Raw genomic sequence first — 11811 nt, 5'->3', positions numbered from 1 at the left:
TTGCATTATTTGCCTATTTAAGTACAGGAACCATAAATTTAGAATAATAAATCAGAATAAAAATGTCCTAAATGAATTTGGGATTGGGAGAGATTTGGGGAATTCAATTAAGAGTCACAGCACTGACATAAAAAAAGCCTTGGTTTCCTAGACTCAGAAAAGTCTTGCTATACTATGAAGTAGGATACTGGGGGTTGTTCAAATACTGGGGGTGCCAAAAAAATGCATACACATGACTTATATTCGTCTTTTGTCATTGGTATAAATTGAATATTACAATTTTAATACAGTTTTTTTTTTCCTTTCCTAAAATGTGCATACATTTTTCTTGGCACCCTCTTTATGTAATTGAAAGAAAACATGAAATACATTTCTTGGAAAATGTAAAAATTGTATGTCTTATTTTGGGTGAAAATTGCTTGGATATGTATGTTTACAAAAACTCATCAGTTGCATGCATAAGATCTGTGCAATTCATCCTGTGTAAATTTTTTTCTCGGTAATAAAATACAATATAGCCTCCTCAGAAATTCTAGGAATTAAACTACCATCAAAAACTTTAAAGATGTGCTGATAATGATTCCTATGGCATTTCCATGTAATTTTCCAATAGGATAAGAGCATGATTAAAGGTGTAGAAGAATAATTATCAGAAATAACAATTCTATCAGAATTGCTATTTTTACTAAGCAAATTATTCCAGTCTCTAGCACTTAGTATTCAGTTATTCCAAAGCAAAATAACCTGGTTCCTAGCACCTGGGATGCATCTATTCTTCTGGAAATAGGTTTTTCATTTTCTTCTCCCCTCTGGTAACAATTAACTTCAGAAGTTTGCTTTCACCTGAAATATGTTTGCATTGTCCAAAATTTATTCACATGAACTTAGAACACACAACTATTTCAAAGAATATTATACTGTTTCACGACTTTCATAATACTAAGCTAATAAGAACTAGAACACAGAAATGAGCAGGTACCCTGAATGTCTTGGAAGTCACACATGTGTAAAGAAAGTTAAAGATAAATTATTTGAAACTACAAAGACCTGCTACATTAACAAATTCCTGTGTTACCAGGTATTCTGTGAACATTTTTGCATATTCTCTAAAAACTAAAGAAAAAAGTATATGTCTTATATATGCTCTTACTAAATAAGTTACCACCTCTGGTATCTTCTAATTCACATGCCAGTTTTGAGTGAACCACAAGGCAACGCAATACTAACTGTCACACGCTACAGTGCCAGTGACCCTTCCCATTGGTTCTGAAGGCTTTACACATTCAGTTGTACTGGGGATTTCAGTAGCAGAGAGATGCAAATACTGACTCTGTGAAAAACTCAAAAAACAAAGTCATAGCATTGGTCCCTTATTTTTGGAGGCAAAGCCATGCTTCATTTTTGCAGAAGTAACTTCTTTTGAGAACATTTCTCCTCTCAGCAATACTGAACAAACAAATAAACATATAAATAAAAGTTATACCTACATTAGTTGTGTAGAGTCTAGCTCATTGGAACAAACTAGGTCATGGTCACATCTCTGAATTAGTCAGTATGGCCTAGGAAATGAAGTGTTTTGATTAGCCATTCCTGAATTACATGTGCCCCTGGAGCTTAGAACCAAGTATAGAACCACTTGACTCAAGTGAAAGCCAAATCAAACATGGAAGCCCTTTCATGTTAGCAAAAAATAAAATAAAGTAATAATAAAGGCAAATCCACTTCAGTTTTATATTTACTTATCATTGCACTTTTTTTCTGATTAGTGAGATCCAAAATCGCTTCTGGAGATCCAAAACTGTCTCTGAAGAGTGTATCTTTTTATCTTAAAAGTAAAGGGTAAATAAATACTTCCGCAGGTATTCACCATACTAAATATTTAAAGAATATCTCTACCAATTTTCATGCTTTTCATAACTCTAGGCCATACTGTTATTTTTTCCAGTTAAATGAGAAATATTGTCCACATCTGCTCTTTTATCATTTCCCCATCTCTTGTGCCCTTGATCTCCCTGTTCTGATGGCAGTGAAGTAGAATGTCAGAGACTGGGCCTCATTCTAAACCTAGCAAATATTTTAGGATAATTTGGCTAGCATCTGAACACCTTTTGTGATTCCAAGCAGGTGAGAGTTCCATATAATAGTCATGAAATGGTGTGGATAATATATCTTTCACATTTTATTTTTCTGACTTCTTTCTCTACAACTTTAAGTCAAAAGACTTTTTAACTTACGGATTACTTTGAGTAGGGCATAGTAATATAGACAGGGAGTACAAAAAAGTCTAAATATATTTAATCAAAGCATAAAAATTTTAAAATTCCATCACTTCATGGAAATTTATAGTGAACAAATGTGGCAGTTATTTTGATTATAATTATAATTGTGCTAATTACAATAATCTGTACAAATTTTTCTAAAATTCAAAATCAAACCAACAAATATCATGTGCCTGATAAGACAGCTTCATATTAACTTTAACTATTTTAAAGACATTTTCTTATACCTTTTAAAGTACAATTTTTGTGGGGAGAAAAAAATTCCACAGTCTTCATAAACACTGTAGCATGATTGCTATACATGGTCAATTTAACAGAATAACCTAAAATGGTTTCTGAAAGTATAATTCTTTTTCCAAAGATTAAGCAGTACAGAATGTAAATAGAATGAATAAGTTCCCCCTATTTTCATGTATTTTGACCTAGAAAATAAGCAGCATTATTTATGAAATCAGGCATATCTCCAGACTGGGGTGGAAGCCAGTAGGCAATATGAGAGTAAGCAAAAGTTATTTTAAAATAACAGGAACCTTTGGTGGTGCTGTGTAACATTTATTTTAAAGATGAAGAAACACTCTGGATTGATTTCAATAGCTGGGAGAAAGGCATGAGGAAAGGTAGCAGGAGATTAGCAGGAAAGAAATGGTTGTTTATTAAGTTCTTCCATTGTGTTAGGCTTAATCTTCCTCATTCACTGAATTTTCTGAGCAACATTTTGTGGTTACTGTTATTCAATATTTATTTCATGAAAGCTAAAGCTGTGTTAACTTCCCAAAAGATTTCAGAGTTAGAGTGGGCCGAACCAAGAAACAAATGGTGAACGTGTTATTGTTTTCATAGCTAGCACCAAAATTCCTTTTGAAGGTGAATTTTCTTGTTAAGGAAAATGCTTTTATGGACCAATTAGGGTAGAAGACCTGGCCTTTGGGAATATGTGGAGGCAGGAGCTCAAACCACAAAAGAAAAAAAAAAAGAAAGAAAGAACAATGCTCATTGAAAAAAAAAATGAGATACCGTTATTTTGGTGTACTAATGAAAGGGAAGTCAAAAAAGGAGAAAAAAGAAGAAAGAGAAGGAATAAGGAGAAGAAGGCAAATATGGAAATCAGAGAATTGTTTTAAAACTGAGCTCTATATGAGCTAAAAATCCAAAGAGAAGAACTTGGCTAGATGAAACTTTGAGGAACAAGGATTTTGAGAGTTTCTTTCTTGCAGTTGTGGAGGTTTGGTGAGATTTTAGCATGGGTCTGGATTCCAGATCTGGAAGGCATTGTGTGGAGAAGGCACATTTATGTGAAAGGAAGGTGTTGAGGCTGAGGTCTCTTGGTTGTTCACAGAATTTGTTCTTCTTGTCAGTTTACCTAGATCCTAAGAATCAGAAAATGTCATCTAATACCTCTTTTATTTGACTTGTTTTCTTAGCTCAACACTAAAGAAACAACGTATAGAAAAGTGCATGATTCAGGTAAATTTGGTCTGAAAATGTACTGAAAAAAAATTGGAAATTTAGACTGAATTAGTGACAATCTAAACAAATACATTTTTAAAGAAAAAAAATTATATCATTCTGTTTGTTTAAAATAAAGTGTTTCTAAGTAAAGTCTATGTCAGTCTGTTTCAATAAATCAATAGAATAAATTTGTAATGAGGAGCGTCTGTTTGGTTATAAATACATATATATTATAGCCCATAAACCGAGATTATTCTCTTAAGTAATATATTCCCTATAGTACTACTAAGAGTTAAGTCTAGATACAGAAGAAATGGCAGAAGTCGTGGTAGTGATGCTGGAGCTAATTGTTATGAATAACATTGGGCCTTTAAACTTACCGTTATTTGATTGAAGATGCATTTCTCTCCTTCTTTTAAAACCCACAACCAAGTCTAACTCAAGATTTGAAAAGATAACCTGAGCTGACATAAATATTTGGCAAAATGATAGCCTGGGATTCTAACCTATCCTATTTACTAATATCAGACAAATTGTTCCTTTCAGTTTGATTTATTTGTGACCTCTCAATAATAATTTGTCAAAAGACACCAAGTTGAAAGATCAAAGAATTAACCTGACTAATGTGACCTGTTTTTATCTCATCAAACGTTAAAATGGTTGGAGTAAGTTTCACTAACTTTTTCTGATAAATCTGGGTAAAGCAAGGCTATTTCAGAAACATGAGTCACACTTGTATTTATATCGGCACCTACATTTTTACTCGCATTGGCTTGCCACAGACTTGGGGAAGTAAAACATTATTTGTTTCCAGTTTGGTGCTAATGTACATGACTAATGCACTAATAAATATTGCAAGAAAATCAATTGTACTTCCTAATAGTAAGGTGAACAGCAATAGCGTTTTATGCAAGATCATAGGAGATTGAGCACTAAACCTGAAAAGGGATGATTCTAACCCTGACATCTCATTATTTCTTGGGATTTGTGCATCACCCTTAATGTACGGTTAATGTAATTTGAGGTTATGAATCTTTTTTATAGTCTTTCTTTATATCCTTAAAGTAACAAATCTCAAGTTGCGACTATAGCAGAAAGCATTCACAGAATTCTGAGAGGAAACTAAACACTCCGAATTTTTCATTCTTCCTGGGGAAAATGTATAAATCCTATTTATTTTTCATTGGAATATATACTTTGGGTGAATAATGTCTTACATATATTTGTTGCTAGTAAAATTCTCAGAATGTGTCCCATTCAGTTCATTGTTTCTGCCAGAGAAGCCTGGGGTTGAAATAACAAGAAAGAATAAACAATGGAAATAGAGGTTTTCGTAGTAAGTGCAATATGATTGATCATCTCAGGACTCTCTGTGTCCACTGAGCTGTATTCCCATCATTTTAAAATGGCTCACCACCATTTTAAGGATTAAGGGTCTAGTCAGTAATTTTATGGTGATGTTACAGAAGTAGGGACCAGTTCTGGAGTGGACATTGTCACAATGTAGGGAAATGTGTTTGGGTGTTTTAATAATTTTTATGCAGGAGGAGGGAGGATTAAGTCAGAGCAAAGGGTGGCACTGGTAAAAAATCAATCATTGCCCAGAAGATGAGAATTAATCATGTTTGCAGCTACATGTTTGACTATATCCTGTGAGAAATAATGTTTATGTTCTAAAGATCTGATTCTTAGTACAGCCAATTTTCACTTATTCATTATGTTGGAAAAATACAGGAAAAAATGTAGCCCCCACTTTATCTTTTTCAGTGGTATGTATTTATCAGTGAAGGGAGCCAAAATTTTTCCACCCTGAAGCTGCATTTTGGGATATTGATTTTAAGTTGTTTATTAAGAAACAAGACTCAGAAAGAACTTTTGACCCACCCCCCTTTCCTGCCCAAGAGATTCAGACAGAGAAACCTGCTGTAGCAAAGGAGCCTTGGCTTAATCACCTTCAGAATCCTCACCGCAGCTTTGGTGGAAAAGACTCCAAGCCGTGTGTCCCATTCTTTCTGAGTTGCTCAGCAAGAATTTTCCTGCCATGTATGTTTCCCTCTTCTTCAACTACCTATGAATCACCCATTCTCACTTTTGAAATCTAATATCCCTTTCACTCTTTTTCCTTTGTCCATAAATGTCTTATATACCCAGTGTAGCCTCCCTGTCTTTGGAATTGTCATGTTTATGTGAATCCCCCAAGCACAGGTATTAAAACTTTGACTTACTCCTATTAATCTGTCTCTGTTAATTTAAAGAATTTAAAAGGTGGGAGAAAAAGTATTATTTTTTTTTTCAGATTTCAAAAACCTTAAATTTTGGATTTTAAAATCCACATCAGGATTTCAAAATTCTTCCGAAAATCAAACTTAGAAATAGGTAGAACAGGTAGACCACATCTACTTTAGATAAAATAATAGCACCTCACAAAAGGCAGAGTACATTTATGAAGAACTAGGTAATATGTCCGGATTTGGCATAGCTACTAGTAAAAATATTTGAAAAAGCAAATTAGAAAGAGACTCATAAACTCTTGGTTTCTACGAGATTATGACTAGAAAGTCATTTTAGATTTATCTCATTACCTTCCACTGCCTTGTTCTGAGAGAGACTAAAAGATCATATGCAGGCATTAACAGATTAAAACAGGGTTCTTTGAAAACTGTGTATACTCACTTGCATTCTAAGTAATTTGGGGATTTAGGCCTTCTTTCATATACATGGAAACAAAGTTAATCACCTTTCTCTGTATTCCCAGTAAGAATGACAGGGCTCCAAAACTTCAAGTTTTAAAGAAATTGGAGGGATTAAATACAACTAATTTGAGAGATTGAAAACACAGATATCTCACAGGTAACCTATTGAGTGTGGATACAGTTTGGGGAAGCCGCATCTTATTACTAAAGTTAAGTACCCCCCAGTGTTTAAAGCGTGACAGTGTCAGGGCCTCAGTAAAATTACTGTGAATCTGAGATATTCAATAAAACTCTTTCAGTCTTTCATAACTACAAGTGGTTGAGAATAAAGTTTTAACCAATTTGAATTTTTAATTTTGCTGCCAGTGGCAGTCATTTTCCTATAAAGCAATTTTGTTGATGACACTAGTGTTAAAGAATGAGAATGTCAAAGAAGGTTGTGTTAGATGACCTTAATTAACAAGGTATTTAACAATTATTGTAGTTTGTTAATTCAAACAGAATGCATTTATGATGCTTCTCTTACTGTTCATAAAAATGTGTTAAATATCTGCTTCTCTCCAAATGATATCCATCTTTAAAGACCTTAAGAAGCCTCACTTTTGCATAACGTCCTTTCCATTCATTCTAAATCCCATTGATGTCTTTTTTCTGCACCACACTGTAGTGTGTGAACTATTGATATTGTTATTTAATGATGTGTACCATCTGGAATTGTTCCCACGGTAACCTAGCTTCTACAAAAATTGTTTTTATTTTCCCCACCTTTAATCATGCTGATTAGAGCTCGCAGATGTAGAAAGAGCAGCTACCACAATCTTATTACCTACTGTTAGGAATTTACTGTTACTGAAGGCAACCAACATTTTGCCACCTTGAAGCTCCTTTTTGGGATGTTGATTTGAAGCTGTTTATTAAGCAGCAAGACTTAGAAAGAACATTTGACCCTCCCACGTTTCCTGCCCAAGAGATTCAGACAGAGAAAGCTGTTTTAGGAAGGGAACCTTAGCTGAATTGGCTTACGAATCTTCACCCTAGCATTAGTCAGGATGACTCCAAGCCCTTTAGCTAGATACCACCTGTATTCCATTGTTTCTGAGGTGCCCAGCAAGAATTTCCTGCCTTGTTTGTTCCACTCGTCCTCAACTACCTGTAAATCGCCCATTCTCGTTTCTGAAATCTAAAACCACTCCCTCCCCTTTTTGCCTTTGTCCAAAAATGTCTTATGTACTCAGTGTTACCTCACTGTCCTTGGAATTTTCATGCTTATGTGAATTCCCCACGCACATGTGTTAAAACTCTTATTTCCTTCTATTAATCTGTTTCTGTTAATTTGGTTATTGGGCCAGCTAGGAGAACTTAGAAGGGAGGAAAAAAAGTGATATATTTTTTAGGCCCCAACCACGCTTTTGATATTAACAGCAATAATCCTACTGAGACTTACAGTTCCAAGCATAGTTTTATTTTCTTGGAATATGGAGGTAAATAAACAAACATAAATATTAACATTGAATATAAATATAAGGGCTCTGTCTATATCATTCACCTCGAATCCCAAGAGAAGAAAACTGTGTTTAGGTCCAATGGCTTTGTTAAATTGGTATTATCTTTTTTGTAGACGAGAGATATAAGTTAGGTAAGTAGGGCAGGAGGGAGTGACTTTCTCAGGTCAAGCCACTAGTAAGTGGCAGAGTGTATTAGTTTGCTCTGGATGCCATAGCATTTGGTTTCTTACTAAGTTAATGTTGGTTGATTGTGTTCTCCCTTTCCAGCTTTTCCACTTTCATCATGGATTACTGCGTGTTGGCCTGTGAATATCTTTTTCAAGAAGGCTGTTCTATCCTTCACTTTTTTTAAAAAAGAAGTTTTATTGAGGTGTAATCGACATAGCAAAACACTAGACATATTTGATGTATACAAATGATGAGTTTGAAAATATGCCTGCACCCATGAAACCACAATCAAGGTAATAAACATATACATCACCTCCAAAAGGTTTCCCCTACTCCTTTGCCTTTCTTTCAGAGAGAGAGAGAGAGAGATAGAGAGAGAGAGAGAGAGAGAGAGAGAGAGAGAGAGAGAGAAAGAGAGAGAGAGACGGAGAAGGAGAGAGAGAGAGAGAGAGAAGAGAGAAGAGAGACAGGAATATATTAATTTTAAGGAAATGGCTCACATGGAGGTCACCAAGTCCCAAATTTGAAGCCAACAACCTGGAGACCCAGGGAACAGTGGATGTTGCAGCTTGAGTCTGTAGGTAATCTGGAAGCAGAATTCCCTTTTCCTCAGGTGACCCTAGTTTTTTTCTTAATGCATTCAGCTGATTGGATGAGGCCCATCCACATTATGAAGAGTACTGGGCTTTACTCAAAGTTGACTGATGTTAATGTTAATCTCATTTAAAAAATTCCTTCACAACAACATTTAGACTGGCATTTGACCAAATAGTTGGGCACTATAGCCTAACCAAGTTTACACACAAAATTGACCATTACATACAGAGCATCTATGTCTTCAAAAGAAGTCTCAAGTTTTTCCATTTTTATTTGCTAACAAGCATAATGTTCTGCATATAGAGGAGGAGCAATACTATTGATTGAATGCATAAAATAACATTTTTTTCTTCTCATTTTACATGGTGTTATTTATTATCCTCAGCTAAATTAGAACCTCGATGTGATATAACTGTTTGGTTTGTCTCTTGATACTTAATGAGGGTTATTTGCTACCAAGACTATGCAAGTCAAAGTGATTATAATCAGTTCCAAAGTTATATTTTGATTGCAATAAATAGATCAAATGTTCATTAATATTGAAGCCAGAGTGCTAAATCTACTGTTCTTTCCTCATTTACTTTTATTAGCATTTAAAAATTTTTAGATCAGACCTAATAAATTTCAGCTACATTCATAGAAACTGATTTTATTAGAATCAAGAACAAGAAATCATGAAATGTGCACATTAAGATAAAAAAGTCATGAGAGAGGAAGACAGGGACCAACTAGTATGTAAATAACACTCACCCTGACTCCCGTTAATTCACTCTGAAAACGTTTGATATAACAAATTCTCCACTGGGCCCACCTATCTCCTTAACCTACACTCCTTAAATTCTACTACCCCTGAATGTTCTTTTATTTGATGTGAAACAGTAAACATAAACCTTGTATCTGTAAGAATTTCTGCTGAAGGACAATAGCATATGCTTTTAGTTAATTTAAATACTTCATATAAGTTTTCCCTTTTTGATCGCCTTTATAACAATCCATGAAGAAAACAAAAACAAACAAACAAAAAGGTTAAAGAATTATGTCTGATAAACAGAAGTAAACAAAGGAACTACCATTTCTTGACCTGTGCTTTTAGGTATCACATCTTCAGTATTTCGTAAAACCGAAATATCTTTGAAGTTATGTTATTTGCTGGGTGTATTAAGCATGAAACAAATTTAAGCTCTTTGATGTTTCCCTTTTGTTTTATCTATATTTAAAAATACAGTTTAATCATCGCTGAGGCCTCTTACATGCAGTCAGATTAATAATGCATTCAGAATTCTTTTCATTCTCATATTCATTTTTACGTGCAACATATTCATACATAATTTGTATTTGAATGTTCCTTTGTTTCCAATTTAATAGTGTCATTGATTAAAGAAAAATATATTCATTTAAATACCTATCTTCAAATTCTGCTCTATTATATTCCTTACTGCATGAAAACATTATAAAATTATCTTAAATATCTAATGTTTAAGCCCATACACATTTTTGAATATATAAAAATGTAACAAATACCATACTTCATACTATATTGGCTTAGGTTGTTTTTAGAAATGGTTGGTTTTAAAATTTATAGCAAATCTTTTCTTTTTCTTCAAAAATTTATGTAAAACTTCCAGAGATGTAAAATATTACTTAGAGAATGATTAACCCATTAGTAGTCAACTCTTTTTAAGTTTTTTGTTGTTGTTTTAATTTTTAATTATGGTTGCATTAGTAATCAACTCTTACCCGGGCTACTAGAAAAGAACAAATCTCTGTACAATGTGTTTTATCCTCAAGAGACCACATTATCTACATTATCCTGGAAGGATCTCTTTGAAGTTGAAATCCGATTACTACTCTTCCCTTTTTAATCACTTCAATAACAATCTATCTCTCTGTAGATAAACAACAAAACCCTGAATGAGGTCTCAAGACTCCAGCTGTACTCTTTCCTACCTGGCTCTTGGGCTTATCACCCATCCTTGCCTTTTGTGCTTGACCCTCACTCATCTTCCTCTAATTTCCCCCACCCCTGTGTCACACACACTCTCACAGTCGGGCCCTGGAGGCTGCAATTCCCCTGCTTGAGAACTCTGTCATCCCCCACCCACCTCTTTGATTTAGGTAACTCTGACTTTCTCCAGTAGATCTCTCTTGAATCATCAATCCTCACCACAGCACCTTGATTGGACAAAGCTTCTCTATTACGCACTCCAAAAAACTATTTACCTCCCTCATATCACTTACAACACTTAAAAGTTTCCATTTATTTGAATATTTTGAATGTCCGTCCTTCCCACTGATCTGCAGGCTTCATGAGAAGAGAGAACATGTACATTTTGAACACCGATGTGTATTTGAAATCTATTATGCACCCAATGCATAAATAAGTGCCTGATAAATATTTGTTGAATAAAAATTAGTAACGGAATACAAGTATAAACTGTCATTATAGATTACATGGTTTTGTTTTGTGTAGAGGAACAAGCAGAGAAGAATAAATTTCTTCAAGAAATACTTTCTGAGAGAAGTATATAAATATAGATTCTAGAAAAATATGAGGCATTTTTCTTCTACAGGTATGGCATTATATGAGAGATTGAGATTATGTCTGTCAAAATTGAAGAATAGGTGATGATGGTGACTATATGTTTTAAAAATACTCTTTGTATCACAGCGTAAATTTCTTAATACCCATTCATTCCTTCTTCCTTTTAGTAACTTGGACCATAAGCTCCTGAGTATTAAATGGGCTCATGACTGCCCAGCTAAAGCTACATCTGCAAACCTCCCCTGTAGCTTCCTGTGTCCACGTAGTTTTGCCATCAGTATGTGAACAGAAAAGTATGGTGTGCAACTTCTGAGTCTTGCCTTTAAAATTATTGGGTATTTGTTTCCACTTTCTCTTCCCGTCTTCTAATGGGCTATATGTAGAAATGGCCCTACTAAGCCTTTTCTGACTCTGTGGGTGAAGGAATCACCATAGAGGATGGGAAGCAAAAAGATAGACAGACCGGAGTCACTGGATAACCTCACAGAACAGAGTTGATTCTCAGTCTTGAATAGTTCCTTCTGAACTTGGATATGAGAGAGAAAATAAACAAACATAAAACAACAACAAAAAAACCA

The sequence above is a fragment of the Rhinolophus ferrumequinum genome, chromosome 5, assembly GCF_004115265.2.
Source record: "Rhinolophus ferrumequinum isolate MPI-CBG mRhiFer1 chromosome 5, mRhiFer1_v1.p, whole genome shotgun sequence".
Taxonomy (NCBI): domain Eukaryota; kingdom Metazoa; phylum Chordata; class Mammalia; order Chiroptera; family Rhinolophidae; genus Rhinolophus; species Rhinolophus ferrumequinum.
The sequence above is the reverse complement of the archived record's forward strand: the minus strand, read 5'-3'. Positions refer to the sequence as shown.